Below are 18,248 nucleotides of genomic sequence, written 5' to 3'. Positions count from 1 at the left end.
GATAATATTAAAATAGATAGAATTCCAAGATATGTGATGGGCACCAAGAGCAGCGAGGAAGAGAGAAACTTTATAAACCATGAAAAACCTCAAAGCAAAATGATTGAACCTCTGAACAGAACCTGAGCTTCTCTGTTTTTGTAGGAAGCATTCTGATTTTATAAGCTAATACAATTTTCTCTTAGCACAATGACAGGTATTAAACACATGATGGCAGCATTCACTTGCATTCATTCATTTTTCACAATGCAGAGGCAAAATAGTAATAATAACAGTAATTTTTTAAAAATAGGAATTTATTCTATAGGTAGGATTAGGATTAGGATTTATTTCATTTATATGCCGCCCTTTTCCCCGAAGGGGACTCAGGGCGGCTCACAACTCAGTTAAGGGAAAGGAGGTACAAACAGGGGATAAAAAAGACAAACAAACAATACAAAATTTAAAACACACAACAACCATACCATTTGAGAAGGGGGGGGGCAGAAGCTCTTTAGCCCCAGGCCTGCCGAAATAGCCAGGTTTTAAGGGCTTTGCGGAAGGCCTGGAGGGTGGTGAGGGTTCGAATCTCCACGGGGAGTTCGTTCCAGAGGGTCGGAGCAGCCACAGAGAAGGCTCTCCTCCGGGTAGTCGCCAGTCGGCATTGGCCGGCGGATGGAATTCGGAGGAGGCCTAATCTGTGGGATCTGATCGGTCTATTGGAGGTGATTGGCAGCAGGCGGTCTCTCAGGTGTTTCCAATTATTAAAACTATATTTTAAAAAGAAATGCAACATTAATAAGTTGAGCTCCACATTAACAGTGAAATATTTGATATATTTCAAAACCTAAGACAACAAGATTTAGATCCTGTTAGTGTAACCTTACAATAAAGTAGAATTAGTTTATTTGGGCATGCTTCCTATTTTGACTACCACAAGGCTGGCAAAATTCTGATATAAAAAGGAAGATTTTCAATTCCTTCCTGAATGCCAAGAATAAATGGAACCCAAATGCATCTCATAAGAGCATATACCCGTAATGTAGGGACAATCACTGAGATGACACCTCCGCCCATAACCCTTTCACTTTTTTGCAGACATTTGATCTTAAGTAGACCTTATCTAGATGTCCTGAACCATATAGGACAATGTGGTTACCAACCCAATGCTGTCAAATGACCAATGATACTCTACATGATAACCATTTGACAGCACCTGCAGCTCAACCTGCTGATAATGCCCCAGCACAAATCAACAGGTGAACTTTATCAGAAGTTTGATACACAGGGGTGGGCTTCAAAAGTTTTAGCAACGGGCTCTCTGCCTGTTTGCTGGGTGGGCATGGCCATTATGGGTGTGACCTAGTTGGCCTCCTGCACCACAGGGTGGTTGGGTATCCGCCCCCCCAGGCTTTGGACCCTCCGGGAGGGCAAAAATGGTGTCCTGTGGTCTGGAGGCCCCCCAGGGGGGGGGAAATGGGCCCGTTTCTAGTCTTGTGGAACTTACGGGAGGGCCATTTTTTGCCCTTCCTGAGCCTCCGTGTGGACCCTGTACTTACCTGGCAACCCAAACGGGCCACATGCAGACTCCCAGGAGGGGAGGGTGGGCGAGGCCAGCCAGGGGTAGGAGTTGCAGGTTCACTGAACTGGGCAGATCCTTAGCTAGAGGATCTCCTGAATCTGTGCGAATCCTCAGCAGCCCACCCCTGTTGATACAGATGTTAAATATTAGGGGTCGGGGAGAGGATTCTGCTCAGTGATACTCTGTATTGGAGCACTGCTTCTCTGCAATGACTAGTATTTGGAATTCTCTGCTCAGGTTCGGAGCAGATTTCTCTCTAAGTGCTGAGGGAGTCAGGAAGTTGATCATGGTTCACAACATCACCAAGAGGACTTATAGGATTAACAGGCATACACTGGTCCAATTGATTCCTAATGAACCATCCACCAATGGAACCAATGCTGCCTCCTTCCCACAGCCTGTCTTAATCCTCTTTGAAGGAGATTTATACCATTTGCTTTTTCCTACAGACTCATGTAGCTGACTCTTCACCATTTTCTCTATTTTTGTTAAAGAAAAATCTTTTATTTTAACATATTGTAGTAAAGCTTGTAGTCTATACTACAGTACAAGCAAATACAAAAAGAAAAAAATGTAAAAAGAAAAGAAATACGAAGTGTCAAAAGAAAAAGATAGAAAATAAAGAATGAAATAAGAAACAAATAAGAACAAGAAAAAAAAGAATATTTAAAGAAATGACTCCTGATCAATGAGTGCAAGCAAATGGGATATTTCTCTACCATCTGCAGAATTGGATATATCTAATCCACTTCTTCCCATAATCCCCCTTTTCCATTTGCAAATCCCAAAATTGTTGTCATTTCATTGCAGATATCAAGAAAAGTCCATAAAGGTTTTCCAGCATTGTATGATACTATTTTTTATTTTATCCCTTATTAAACATGTCAACTTTATATTTCTTTTCTGGGGGAGGGGTAACACTATTTAATTCATCAATTTGCTGTTGTGGGATTGAGCCTCCATCCTAACCTTCTTCCTCCAGCCTCAAATATTTCTTCAAAACTTAAAAAACCCCAGTTTGTAAATCAACTGATAAGACTTTGTTCAGGACATTTTTTTCATCCCTTGGCTTATCATTTATATTTCCACTTTAACTGTCATCTCTTATAATCTGCTTTATAATCTACATCTTAATGTTTCTATATCATCTGAAACTTGTTTCACCTCTTCATTCTATCATCTGTAAATTCCTGTATATTATTTCCTTTTTCATTTCCTCTTTCCTAAAGATCTTGAAGAAATGCACTAGCCTAGTAATTATTGCTGTCAATTTAATTATAAGTTTCTCTTCCAGTTCTTCAATGGTCCTTTAAAATATCTTAAGTGCCATTTCTGAATGTATTGTTTTATAAATTTTACTGTTATTTTTTTCCAAATCCAAGATAAAAAACAGGTTTGTCTTTTTTGTCTGCTTCCTGGAAATTTAGCCCCCTCTACTGTCCAATTTCTATAGAGTCTCAGGTTTCTTTTTTTATATATATATTCAAATTTCAACTCTTTCCTGGTAGGTTAAATAATTTAGTATTACATGAAGATATTATTTTATTTATCTTATTATTTCAAAAGTCTTGGCAACAGTTATTTAAAAAATCTTAACAAAGGTTCCAACTTTTCAAAATCTTCTGGTCCCTTGATCCGTTTAAAACTTCCATGTTAAAATTCTTATTTAATTTTTTACCCATTCAAATATTTTTTTTAAGTTCTTGCACTTTTAGTTACTTTTTCCTCTATTTGGAGATGTAGTTTTACTCACCAGATAATTTTTAAAAACTTTTTGCTTGGCAGACGTCCTTTAACATTGAAATAATTGTAAATCTAAAACATTTTACAGATTGAGGCTAATAAACCCAATCTCTTTAAAGCAGTGTTTCTCAACCTTGGCAACTTGAAGTTCTGTGGACTTCAACTCCCAGAATTCCCCAGCCAGCTGGCTGGGGGATTCTGGGAGTTGAAGTCCACAGGACTTCAAGTTGTCAAGGTTGAGAAACACTGCCTTAAAGGCTCTGCCCTGGTTGTAGGTTTTCCTTGTCACCCAGTTTTCAGACCCATATGTTGAACCCATCCTACAGCCTCCACATGAAGAGAAATGGTTTGGAGTACAAGTGGACAATCTCTCATCCTTGTCTAGAGAAGTTCCATCAGACTAGGCTTATTGTCAGTTCTTTGATCTTTGTTGATAATGTTAACTCTTCTGTTCGGAAGATTCCCAGCTCACCATTGCCTCACCTGGAAGCTCCAATTCTCTACCATTTTACTGTCTGCCATTATTGTGACAACACGTTCTGACATAATGACAGGTAAAGCTTGAACCAAGTCAGTTTGTTACCAAACAAGAAACAGTCCACTTTTGTACCAGAGAAAATGTCTTCTCAATTGCACAGGCAAGATAATGAAGCACAAGAACAAGAACCTTCATTGTACTATAAATTGGACTTGTATTTAATGCAAAATCAGCAGACTTGCATTTCAAGTCAGTGGAATTCTTTTTAAATGGCTTCATTAACTTTGATTCAATGAATCTACTTATCAGATATTTGGTATCCTGGAAAGTTTATTCTTGCCTAGCTGCCAAGTGATGACTGACACTCCATCATGTTGAAAGTTTTTAACATGGCTGAATCAAGATAATGAATTGGCCCCTGATATTTATGTGGCTCCCACCCTGATATCATTCTGGGAAGCCTTGATGATCTGGATGTTCTCCCAGGACTTGGATTAGGATTCCATGTTTGGGTGTGGGTGCTGTTAGCCAGATTCACTATCTGTTCTTTTTCTTTTCTCCTCCTTCTTCCTTTGTTTTTGTTCTTTGAATTCTTGTATTTTTTTGGTTTTATTATATAGCACCCAGAGTCACTTTGGAGTCAAGCAGTATCTAAATTGAATACATCAAGTTAAATGAAATTGAAAGGGTCTTTTCAAATAGGGCATATGTTCACTGCTTTAAGGCAAAGGCTTCTTGCCATTCCTCAAGTAACCATGAATTAACCAGTTCTTAAATTTCTTAAATTCTGCCAAACATACAAGGATCCAGTTGAGGTATTGATCCAACCCACCAATGGCAAAATTCATTCAGAACCCCTACAGCTTCCACAAACTACAAACAAACCCTGGAAACATTGCAAAGAGTTGATTTCCTTGTTTAATGGGGCTCTGTCCAGTTGGCACTCACTTCCAAATGAATGTGAACAATTTTATGTGCAAAGAAACCCACAAAAACATCTGGGTGGACTGCAAGCATCTTATTCTATTCATCCTTCTTCCAATAGGTCCAGAGCATCCAAATGGGATGTTGAAAGGAGCCAATGGATACAGTAAAAGTGGAAAAGTACATTCTTCACCATTTTATTGCCACTGAAAAGAGCCAAATCTTGGCAGGCACCAGTATTAAGTCATATTCAAATTCCATTTTAATTGTTTATCTATTTTGGTTTTAAGAAGTTGTACCTTTGAAGATTTAAGAGTACGACATAAACTATTTAGATCTATTTTTGAAAAGAAGGACCATGGGTACCATGATAGCAGTTTTCTAATAATTGAGGGGCTACCACCAAGAAGAGGGAATCAACTATTTCCCAAAACACCTGAAGGCAGGACAAGCAATGGCTAGAAACTAATCAAGGAGAGATCTAACCTTAGTAGACATTTTCTGACAATTAGAACAATCCACTAGTAGAATGGCTTGCCGTCAGCAGTTGAGAGTGCTCTGTCACTGGAGGTTTTTAAGGACAGCCATTTGTCTGAACTTGTATAGGGTCTCCTGCTTGAGCAGCAGGTTGGACTAGAAGATCTCCAATGTCCTTTCCAATTCTGTTATTCTGTTAGTCAAAAGACCACTTTCATGTGCAAAGTTCCAATTAAACTGATTTATTGCTAAACCTCCTATGCATTGGAATCTTCTCAATTAATGGTTAGCACCTGGTTGGAGTTAGATAATGGTCCACAGAATTCAAGGGAAGTTGGACTTAGTCTGCTTTTGGCTATGTAGTGGTTCTAGGCTAATCTTCTTTTAACTCTGTCCCCAGGTTCCACCATTCCTTCCCACACAATTTACAAATAGATACTTGCCTTACCTGCAGTCACAAATATAGATTTCTCACATTACTCCTAACATTTTGAAAACAGATGCACACATAACATTTATAAGAACTGCTAACCTATAAAGGCTAAAGAAACACAAAGTATTTGACTTTCTAAAAAAATATAGTAAAGTAATATATTGGTGGGTATACATATGTTAAAGATCTTAATCTTTGAAAAGTAAATATAGTTATCAGCAGAAATCAGACTGACCATGTTTTGTAATTACAATAAGAGTTTTATTTAAATGTTTAGGTTTAAGCATATTTGTTTCAATGAACAATTTGCCAGAAGTAAATTGGCTGTGTAGAGAGGAAAGATAAAAATGTGTAATCGAGTATGAATGATGGAAAACTCATACTCAGGGTGGAATTGTTACTCCTTGTTGCAAGAAAATCTCTGTTGCTCACATATTTAAGCTGGAAGAAGGGAGGGAAGAAGAAAGCTATCACACCAGCAGGATCCTATCCAAACAACCAGTTAAGGAAGAGAGTAGAAAATGAGATTTAAAAAGCTAAAAAGGACATTTCCCAGTTCCCCCCCAAAGCTAATGGCTGGGGAAATAATGGAAATTGATTTGATGACTGCTCTCGATTGGAGTGAATGTAAAACAAAAAGGCATCTTTCTGCATAAGTGCAGAACTTTAAAGCAAAGACTCAAGGGCCCTCTCTCTATTAAGAGCCAGATTAACATCATATTTTAAAGCAAGGTAATAGTAATTCCCTGAAGACAGCAGAATAGAAGAGAAAGGGCTGGAGAAGAATCACAAAATACAAAGCTCTGCAAATAGAAGTGAAATGGCTGTGGCAAAAGAAAGGAAAATAGTATCAATGGTAATCAGGACCTTGGGTACAATCTCAAAACAACTTGAGCACCATTGGCATTGGCAAAATCACATCAGCAAAAGGCCGTTTTACTTAGAACAGCTTATATCCCGGGATGATATCTTTAACACCATCAAACAACATCTGCCTATCCTAGGTCCTTGGGAAGGACTCGATAGGTGGATAAAAATGCATAATAATAATAATTGGAAACTATAGGCCAATCACCTGTTTGCCAACAACATACAAGCTCCTTACTGGTATCATTGCAAATTTATGGATACTTGGAAAGAAATGACTTGCTTCCTGTAGAACAGAAAGGATGCTGCAAAAATTCAAGAGGAACAAAGGACCAACTGCTGATTGACAAACTAATCCTAAAGAATTCAAAGAAAAGATGAACCAACCTGTTCATGGCTTGGATAGACCACAAGAAAGCATCTGCTTCAGTTCCTCATAGCTGGATCAAGAAATGCCTGAAAATCTTTGGCATCAGCAGCAACATACAAAAATTCATGGAAACTTCAATGAACCTCTGGAAAATGAAGCTTATAGCTAATGAAGAAGTACTGGGTGAAATTGAAATTAAATGAGGCATTTTCCAGGGGTTCCCTTTCACCCCTACTTTTTATAATCTCAATGCTACCACTGACAATCATTTTGAAGAAGATGAACTATGGATATGAACTTGCAAAGAAAGAACTGAAAATTTCGCACTTGGTGTACATGGATGATTTGAAGTTGTTTGGTAAAACAAAAGCTGGACTGAATTTATTAATTGAAAGCACAAAAGAATTTAGCCAAGACATTGGTATGCAGTTTGGAATTGACAAATGTGCAACAATGGCAACCAAAGCAGGCAAGGTCCTAGAAGATGATGGAATAGAACTTGAGAATGAAGAAATGAGAAAGGCAGTAAAACCAGAAGAAGGCTACAAGTACTTGGGGATTTTAGAGGCCTCTGACTTAATTCATAATAAAGTCAAGGAATTAACTTCAGCAAAGTACATGCAATGAATTCGCAAGATATTAAAGTCCAAATTGAGTGGAGGAAACATCATAAAAGCCATAAATACCTGGGCTATACCTGTGATTCGATACTCTGCAGGAATAATTGACTGTACCCAGATGGAGTTGGACAATTTGGACAGAAAAACAAGGAAGCTTATGACAATGAATCATGCTTTGCACCCTAAAAGTGATGTTGACCGATTATATCTACCAAGAGCAGAGGGTGGTCGAGGACTCCTACAAGTAAAACAGACTGCAGAAGAAGAAAAACACAGCTTGAATGATTACATCCAGAAAAGTGAAGAACCAATGATTAAGGAAGTAAATAAAGGAGGCCCTTTAAAGACAACTAAGTCAAAAGCTAAATATAAGAAAGAAGTAATTGAGAAGCGAGCTGAAAATTGGAAAAACAAAGCTATGCATAGCCAATACTTGAAAAGTATTGAAGGCAAAGCTGACCAAAAGCTAACTTGAAACTGGTTAAGATCAGGAGCACTGAAAAAAGAAACAGAAGACTTTATTTTGGCAGCTCAAGAACAAGCCTTAGCCACAAACTGCATGAGGGCAAAAATTCAACATGTTACCACCAACAGCAAATGTCGCCTCTATAATGAGAAAGAGGAGACGGTCGACCACTTGATCAGTGGGTGCAGCAAAATTTCACAAACTGACTACCTACAATGCCATGACCATGTTGCTAAGACCATTCACTGGAAATTGTGCCAAAAGTTTGGATTTGAGTACAGCAAAAACCACTGGGAATATCAGGTTCAGAAGGTTTTAGAGAATGAGAAAGTCAAAATCTTGTGGGACTTCAGAATTCAGACTGACAGGCACTTGGCCCACAACACACCTGACATAACAATAGTTGAAAAGAAAAAAGTATGGCTCATCGACATTGCAATACCTGGAGATGCACGAATTGATGATAAACAGCAAGAAAAAATCACAAACTACCGGGACTTGCAAATTGAAGTTGAGCGATTGAGAAAGAAATCATTTGTTGTCCCGATTGTAATTGGAGCCCTTGGAGCAATACCTAAAGGGCTACCTCGCTATTTGGAAATTTTAAATTTATCAGACTTGAACATTCTGATTCTACAAAAATCTACCCCACTTGAACAGCTTATATCCTCCGACATTACCTTACCAGTTCCTAGGTCCTTGGTTAGGACTCGAGCTGTTGAGCTACCAACCAGCCCCAAAGGCTGTGAATCTCACCAAAGATTAACATAACAACAACAACAACAACAACAACAACAAGGATGGATCATCATTTGAAACACAACACAACAGATATCACAATTGTTGAAAACCAAAATGTACAATTTATTGATATTGTGGTACCAGGAGACGGCAGTGTCGAAGAAAAAGAACTGGAAAAAAATGGAAAAATCGTGACCTGGCCATCGAAACTACGTGATCATAGATGAAACATGTAACAGTGATACACATTGTCATCGGGGCACTTGGTACTATGTCCAAGAATTTTATAAAATATATCAAGAAATTGCAGCTTCCTGCAATAACACCAGCAGAACTGAAAAAACTGCATTACTCGGAACATCATATATTTTAAGAAGATACTTGGTTGATACCAGCGGTGGGTTCCTACCGGTTTGGACCGGTTCGGCTGAACCAGTACTGGGATGGCGGCCTGGGTTGCTGGAACCGGCTGGAAGCACACAACACCCTCTCAGCGAACAGGTAGTAAACCCACCACTGGTTGATACCTAGGACACTGGCAGCAACCCGTATCAACCATTAGCACTAGTCAATGGTATTTGTGATGCATTTTTTTAATGTTCAGTTTCATGTTTAATGAATAATGAGATAATAATAATGTTTCCACAGAATAATTAGAACTACACTTTACTAAGAAATGTGCAGCAATAGAATCTTGCACGTATATGCTTGTGTTTCCCCTTCTTTTCCCCACCATCTCCAAGAGTTAGAGGGGAGCCAATCTGAGTCTTCGTCTAATATTTTCCTCCCCTCCCATTACATCTCTCACTCCAACTTAATGCATTCTTCTTCTGCACTTAATGCATGCTTCTTTTTCTCTAAAGGCTTGTGGATGCCTTATCCAAAACATCTCTTTGTAAGCTTCCTGGAATCACTGAAAATGAGCTGGATGGTCATATAAAATTCTATAAACAAATAAATAAATATCCATTGGTACCTATCATTAAATCCAGAGTTTAAAGATATCAAATCAGATAACACTCTCTTGGATTCTTGTTAATTCCTTTCTTCATTTATGTCTTCTTTAAGCCAATTCTTCAAGAAGTTGGAATGGTAATGATATGGGAGGAAACTATTGCTTAGTAAACAGATGATCTAGTGAGTTCTGAATCTCCAAGTTAAACCTCAGGAGGAATAATGAATTCACGTGTAAAAATATATCATTTAAATATGCCTGACAACTTTAGTGCAGGAGCAACGGGGGAGGGGTCAGTGTCAATAGTATGAAAATGGAAGATGCAACCAGGTGGGTTAAAGCCATTCCCTTCTTTTTACATCTATGCATACTTGAGTTTTAAATTTCTTGGATCCACCACATAGGCCCTGCCTTAGTGTAATATTCATTACTATTTCTATAATTAAATATAATGATAAGCAAGGGAATTGTGCAGGCCCTTTCCAAACAATGACCAACTTACGGAGCAGGATCTGAAGGTCTCCCAACTGAGGCTTTTGTGACACACATGCCCTGCTTTATTTAAAGAATTTTATGTGAACCTCAGCCAACAACATTACTTTAATCTGTAATTTGCCCATCTTTTCCAATTCCTGGCACCATTTTAATTTCCAGAGAAAAGATGCTAAGAGGACAAAAAAGAAGAAATGATTGCACAATGTTTTTTAATTGTTAGCACTACAATCCCACTGTCTGGAAGCAACCGTAATAATTTGGATGAACTTGTTGCAGTCACAGCACAATGGAAAAAACAAGTCCTTCTGTGACATGGAATGAAGAATCTGGAACAAATTCATTTTGTGAAAGAAATGGCTCAAAAATACCTTTAACCAAGACCCAGGAGATCCAAAACTTCCCATCTGCCCTCAATCTGTTTGTGCAAAACCCCTAAATTTGCCATTATCTCTGCCAGAGCACATAGACAGAACCCACAATAAGGAGCTTTGAAAGGGTGGGCCTCCTCTTGCTGTGATCCTGTCAACAGACGGGACAGGAGCAGCTCTATCCTAATTTTCCACTCAGGCAGAATTGGAGCATTAAGCCTTTTAGAATCTAAATTAAAAAAAATAATAATAATAATACCATGTTTTCCCCAAAATAAGACCTCCCTGGATAATAATCCCAATCGGGCTTTTGAGCGCATGCACTAAAATAAGCCCTACCCCCAAAAATAAGCCCTCCCCAAAATATTGCAACAGAGCAGCAGCCATGAGGTGACCATGGTCTCTGCCTCCTGCACATCAAAAATAATAAGACCTCCCCAAAAATAAGGCCAAGCGCTTATTTCGGGGGTCAAAATAAAATAAGACCCTATCTTATTTTTGGGGAAACACGGTAATTGTGGAACACTTTAAAAGTTTCTTGCTTGATTTTTGTATCGGTGGGACAGAATTAGGAATTTCAAATCAATTAAGATACGTGATAATAGGTATTCTATAATGACCAGAATCAAAACAGGACAGATTGCTGGAACATTTAATAGATGTGCGGTGATGCAGCTCAGTTATTTTAGACTATGGTCTTACAACTTACTTCTGTATATAATTTCAGCTTTGAAGCAGATAATTGACATTTGTCTTTTCTCTTTGTCACTGTTGTTGAACTCAAGTCTTTCGCTGAACGGATGGACACCAGATTTTCTTTCTTAGAAGTATAACATTGTAAGGATTCATGGTCACAGATAAATGATTTGATGTCCTTTTGGAATTATAGTTTCATGCATATGCTGTAAGTAGTTTTACGGGAATTAAAGATGTGATTTTCCTAAAAATCTAAAATGTTAAAAGATGTTGATCTGATGTTCGACCGTACACTAAAACTTTGGAAGCTGACTATTTAATAGATAATACGGTTGTATCAAGTCTGGAGGGGAGAGCGGGGTAAAACAATTACACCAAAGAAGTGAAAAATTGTTTATTCCAGATGTAATGAATGGCTTTTGGAAATGTGTGATTTATCCCTCTTGGAAAAGTCAGTGTTTTCTACAGAGCAAAAAATGAAGCAATATGTACTACTTTGGCAGAGTTTGGAGGATATTTTACAATAATATTTTGTTGTAAATTACACCATAGTTCTCCATAGTAATTACTAATAAACTAACAACTATTGATAATTTTAATGTATGAAGCCATTTTTTCCTTTGGTATTCCCTCCCCCCCCATTTTGCTTTTAGTTTAAGGATTGTTTTATTTAGTTTAAGGATTGTTTTATTTACATGTTTAGGTATTTTGTTAATACTTTGCATTTTACGGTAAAATAAAATTTAATAAGCTTTTCCTTTGGCCCATATTTCAGCTCCGCAGACCGCAATGTCAGTGGGAATCTTTTCAAAGCATATAGAATTTAAGTTTGGCTCAGCAAAAGGGAACAGTGTTGATTTGGGAACATCATGTAGCTCAGTGGCCCCCAAGCTTTTGGGCACCAGAGACCGGTTCCATGGATTTTTCCATGGACTTTTCTTTCCATGGACTGGAGGGGGCATTGTTTTGCATGCTGCCTGCATCCCATGGATAGGGCCTTGCTTGTTTGCACAGCCTGGTTGCTAGTGTGCCACGGACCGGTGCTGGTTTATGTACCACGAATTGGGAACCCCTGCTGTAGCGGGGTCCTATCCTGTGGAGAATAAGAAGATTCTGCTTGTTAGCATATCACTTTTGCATATATATTGTATGTATGCTTGTCATTTTTTGGACATTTTAAATGCAGTGCTTTCTCAAATGATGTTACAATGCTTCTGGTATATTCACTGCATTGCATTTCCACAATTTGGTACCTTGCAGATATCTCAGAAATATAACAATGTCATTCAAATATTAAGAGACAGAAGAGAACAGAATAACAGAATTGGAGGGCATGTCGGAGATTTTCTAGTTCAGGGGTGTCAAACTGGTGGCCCATGGGCCGGATGCATCACACGTAGCTCATGCCCACCCCAGCTCTGCAAAGGGAAAAACATCATGATAGCAATGCGATGTCACAAGTTTGACACCCATGCTTTAGTCCATCCCCCTGCTCAAGCAGGAGACCCTATACCATTCCAGACAAGTGGCCGTTCAGTCTCTTCTTAAAAACTTCCAGTGATGGACTACCCACAACTTCTGAAGGCAAGCCATTACACTGGTTAATTGTTCTCACTATTAGGAAACTTCTCCTTAGTTCTAGATTGCTTCTGTCTCTGATTAGTTTGCATTGTTTCTTGTCTTGCCTTCTAGTGCTTTGGAGAATAGATTGACTCAAGGGTGGGTTTCAATTTTTTTTACTACCAGTTCTGTGGGCATGGTTTATTTTGTGGGCATGGCTCGGCAAATATATATTTCAGATTAGACATGGGAAATAAAATATGCTGTAAAACTTTAAAAAAAGGCCAAAGAAAGCAGCAACCCGAGCTGCGCCGAGTTGAATGCAGGAGAGTTGGAGGGGCTGAAGAGTGTGTGGTTTTGTTTTCTGCCTGTGAGTTCCAGGGGCAGGGCAGCTGCTGAGCACCCTGCTCATGAGTAAACTTGCTCACGAGTAAACTATAGATTAGAGGCAGCCAAGCAAGCAAGCAGCAATCTGCTGGCTGCCTCTAATCTGCAGTTTACTCATGAGCACCCTGCTCATGAGTAAACTTGCTCATGAGTAAACTGCAGATTAGAGCACCCGGCAGATCCTGGCATGCTTGGTTGGCTGCTCACCCCCCGAAGCTCACAGGCAACAAATGAAACTGCCACCTCCTGCCTTTGTGCATCGAGGAGGCGGGGAGGCTCAATCCCACTCAGGAGGCGGTGGTTGCGAAGCCTCGGGGCTCCCTGAGCAGCCCATGCTGCTTACCTGTATGTAGGCACTAGGAGGCAGTTGTGTGGATGCACATGGTGAAGACGAGGCAGTGCGAGCGTCGGAGCAAGCCAGTTTGGGAACCTGGCCAGCCAGCCATCACTACCGGTTCAGTGACCCACACCCAATTACCACTACCAGTTCTCCTGAAACAGTCCGAACCGGGAGCAACACCTCTGGATTGACTCCCTCTTCTCTGTGACAGCCCCTCAAATATTTGAACACTGCTATCACGTCACCCCCTAGTCCTTGTTTTGACTAGACTAAACAAACCAAATTCCTGCAACCCTTCTTCACATGTTTTAACCCCCATTCATCTAATCATTGTATTGAGTAAAGCTGCCCTATAGAAATTGTAACATTTTAAGAGTAATGATTTGAAATAGCTCATCTTATATATGAATTTGCAGCTCTATGTCCCGTAAAGAAAAACAACTTTGTGTAATAAGAGGTAATAGACACCGAAATCAGTTGAGAATTAAACTCAGAAAGAGGTAGAAAACCTGCTAATGCAGCGTCTTTGGAGCAAATGTAGGAAATCTGCTGCAATAGCATATTTCACACTGAAGATAGTCAGAATAAATATGTTACTGCCAATCTTAATATATATGCTTTGCTTCAGTAGTCAATGGAAGTGGGAAAAGACAAAATAGACCCAACATTCTCAGTCCAGTTCTCATCACTGTCTTCATCCAAAGCCTCCATTATGTATTAATATTGAGTTCTAACAGTTTAAACCTTTTTAAAGGTTAAATATAAACATCAATGCAGGAACCAGGTTGTTAGCAAAGTGAACCATAATTTAATGTATCAAACAGTGCATATTTAAAAAGATTATAAAATTTGTATAATAAGCTTTTACTGTACTATAATAAAGGACAATTCTGAAGCAAATCAGGAGACACAGCAGATTCTATTTAACTAAATGTTTGAGCAAACATATATATTACACCGATATCAAATATTTAGCAACTTGAGCAGCATTGTATTTGAATATGATGATGGAAGGAAATTCCTCCTCTAAGGTTGCCATAGAACAAATCCTTGGAATAAGTCATTCTCCCAAAGGCCATTCCATTCGATTGAAGTTGATTGGGCAGTAGAGGTGGTATTCTACTGGTTCGGACCAGCTCGCCTGAACCGGTAGCGGAAATTGTGGGTGGCTTTGCCCATCCATGCCCAGTCATACAGCATCCCATTTAGACAATTTTTTTGCTAAAAGTGCATGCACGCTCACATTTGCGAACTGGTAGGGAAGGTAAGTGTATACTACCCCTGTTGGGCAGGTACAAAAGGTAGCATCTTGTAGTGAAGGTTGCATCTAATCTGAAACTTCTCTGATGGAAGATCCATTAGAACGTCATTCAGAGGCACATGGAAGAAGACAATTTTGGCATTCCTCCATCCTCAGAATGATCCCAGATCAAAGTAGGGTGCAAAATCAGAGAGCTGAAGAAAAAAAATCAGCAAAAGTGACCTTATTTGCTGTTTGATGATGGAAGCTTTTGCTAGATCCTGCACCGTGTTTAGCTGATTACATTAAACTTTAATTGCAGAGAAATCTATGATTCGAGATATGGAAAAAACCCATTTTTGTTGCTTCACAGAAGCATTCTTTTTAACTATGCTCCCAACTATTTCCATTATTACCTAACTATTCAGATCTGTACTTTCATGAAGCTCAGTGACCTCATTATTTTGATCAGCTGGGTGTTCAGCAGCATAACTTCACATCCCATAAATGATTAATTTATTGCTGAATGTTTCAAGGGAGCAGAGAGGAATATTTCAGCGAGATAAGGAGATCAGCTGGAACATTATGAGCACTTGTCTAATAGGAGCTTATTGGACTCTAGCCTTGTTCCTTTTAACAAAAGAGCTATGACTAAACTATGTTGCCAATATTTGAAGAATTATGAAACCAACATTGAAAGCAACTATGAAACTGATGTTATTCCATGGTCGCTTCATCCTTCTAAATTATGCACAGTGAAAAATTAGATGTTTAGCTGTGTGTAAATATATTCCTTTCCACTGGCTTTACTGGAATTTATTGAAAAGGCTGCTTGTATATGATACATTTCCTCTACATCGTTTTTCACAATTAAAAGATTTGTGTATGTGGATTTCTTTGCTTACATTATGCAGGGCATGATTGTTTTATGCAATTATCTGTTCTACTTTGTCCCCAGTTTTTCCTCAAATGATAATAAAAAGTGATACCATTATTTCTGTCACTCAAAAGTATATGATAAGGTAATAGAAATACAAACCAAGTAAAATGAATAAAATGAAAAAGAGCTAAGCATTGGTATGAATGAAATTTAAATTGAGACCAGACCTATGGTACCGATACATTAAATGAATATTGTCAAGTGATGGTGTTTAGTAGTATGTTCAAAAGAGATGCAAATGAGTTTACCATGGCAGGAATTCCACTTTCAAATCAGTGAAATAGCAAAATGCCCTTGTGTTTTCTCCTTACAACTCTATTGAGTTGTGTGCAAAGAGCATGGATTTCTCCGTGATTCTTTATTCAACAATTTTAGTTTCATTTGGTCTTCACAGAATCAGTGTCTCTCCTACTGATCTTTACTTCATAGGTGAAGCTAGTAACAAGGACGCAATATGGGATCCAGGTGTTAGTCAAATAAGAGTTGTGCTGAGGGCAGGATGTTCTTCAAGGGTGTTAAAGTGGTGGCTGGATGTGTCACGCACAGGCCACACCCACCCCAGGTCCGTGAATCAGAAAAACATCACAAAACATCATGTGACGGCAATGTGATGCTGTGAGTTTGACCCCCATGTTCTAATTGGAAGGCTTCACATTCATTCTAAACAAATCTTCACATTAACTTGCTTCTTTGATTTGTCTGTTGCTAATATATATTGGGAAGGATGGGAATGATGCTTTCATCCTTCTTCTATCACTCAGTGACTTTCTTCACCTTTTACTCCTTTCTGTTTTCTTTCCTTTCTTTAAGATTGCATTGGATGTTTCTATTATAATAAAATAATTAATAATAATTATAAACAAAAATGTATGCAGTGTTTGGAATGAATGCAATTACGATTGTCCTTGGGATTAGGGGTGTCATATAAATAAACTGATCATCCAATGAGCCAGATTTAGACTGGCGTTGGTATTTTTTTAATCTGAAGGACCTGAGATAAGCAGTTGTTGTCTGATGATGTTAAAGGTATCATCACAGAGGTAACCATGGGTGTCAAACTCAATCGCATGACTTCTCATGATGTTTTTTTGCCTTTGCGGAACCTTTGTGGGTGTGGCCTGCACATGATGCATCGGCTTGCAAGCTGCTAGTTTGACAGGCCTGATGTAAACTGTCCTTTGACTGATGGTGATTTTATTAATGCTGATGCTGTTGGTGTTTGTGAGGCTGTCCAGATGTTTTGGAACTGCACTCAAGGCAACTATTACTATTGGTTACAACCTTTGTTTTCTTTTGACACAATTGTTCGATTTGCAGATCTTTGCAATTTTGCAATTCTTCTCTGGTTTTTTTCTCTTCTCTTCTTCTATTTCCAGGTATTATAATATCTATTATCCAGATTTTTTTCTTTCATATTGGTTAATTAAAATCAGTAAAATTAATGAATTGATAAATTTAAAAATCAGTTTTTTCCTCTTTTCCTTTTAGAATTCTAATGGGTATCATTAATGGATGGATGTGAACAAAATGGCTCATTACAGAAACTCATTTGGCAATCTAGGAATGAATGAGAATGGTCATTGGTTGATCATCTGTGCTTATAAAAAACTCTTTTTTCCACCCCAAGTATAGGGTTAAGCCTATTCATGTGCAGAAATGGCAACAGAATGAACATAATGGCATGCTTATGATGAAAGTTCATGTGGTAGTATCAAGAGTTTGTTTTTCGTGTTATTTTAATATAATGGATTTTTGTAGTCCATTTCTCATATTTACAAAATAATCCTGCCTGATCTCAGGCTCATTTCCTGTGTTGCCAGCTGCAACCCTCACAAATGGTGTTTTTCTCATTTATGTTTGGCTATGTTCCCTTTCCTTATCTCATGCCTTAAATTTAATTGGTTTATTATTTCTTACTCCTTTTTTGTTTCTTTGCAGGTTGCTTCGCCCCAAAAGAAAAACAGTGTAAGGCAGTCATGAAATTCAATTTTTTTTACTACTAGTTCTGTATGTGTGGTTTGGTGGAGTGGCAGAGAAAGAACACTGCAAAATCTCCATTCCTACCCCATTCCAGGGGAAGGATACTGCAAAACCCGCATTCCCTCTCCACTCCTGGCGGAAGGATATTGCAAAATCTCCATTCCCACCCCACTCTGGCCGGCAGCCAGAGGTGGTATTTGCCAGTTCTCCGAACTACTCAAAATTTCCGCTACCAGTTCTTCAGAACCTGTCAGAACCTGCTGGATTTTACCCCGGTGTAAGATATATATATATATATATATATATATATATATATATATATATATATATATATATGTGTGTGTGTGTGTGTGTGTGTGTGTGTGTGTGTGTGTGTGTGTGTGTGTGTGTGTGTGTGTATGTGTATGTGTGTGTGTGTGTGTGTGTGTGTGTGTGTGTGTGTGTATTGGAAATGATCATTAATAGAAAACATCCTAACATATATACATATATACACACACACAAACATATGTATGTATGTATGTATGTATGTATGTATGTATGTATGTATGTATGTATGTATGTATAAACCAGGATGTTTTCTATTAATGATCATTTCCAATTTTGT

The sequence above is a fragment of the Thamnophis sirtalis genome, unplaced genomic scaffold, assembly GCF_051295495.1.
Source record: "Thamnophis sirtalis isolate CommonGarterSnake01/CBP01778 unplaced genomic scaffold, rThaSir2_p1.2 scaffold_5, whole genome shotgun sequence".
In the NCBI taxonomy this organism is placed as follows: Eukaryota; Metazoa; Chordata; class Lepidosauria; order Squamata; family Natricidae; genus Thamnophis; species Thamnophis sirtalis.
Note: the sequence above shows the minus strand (reverse complement) of the source record.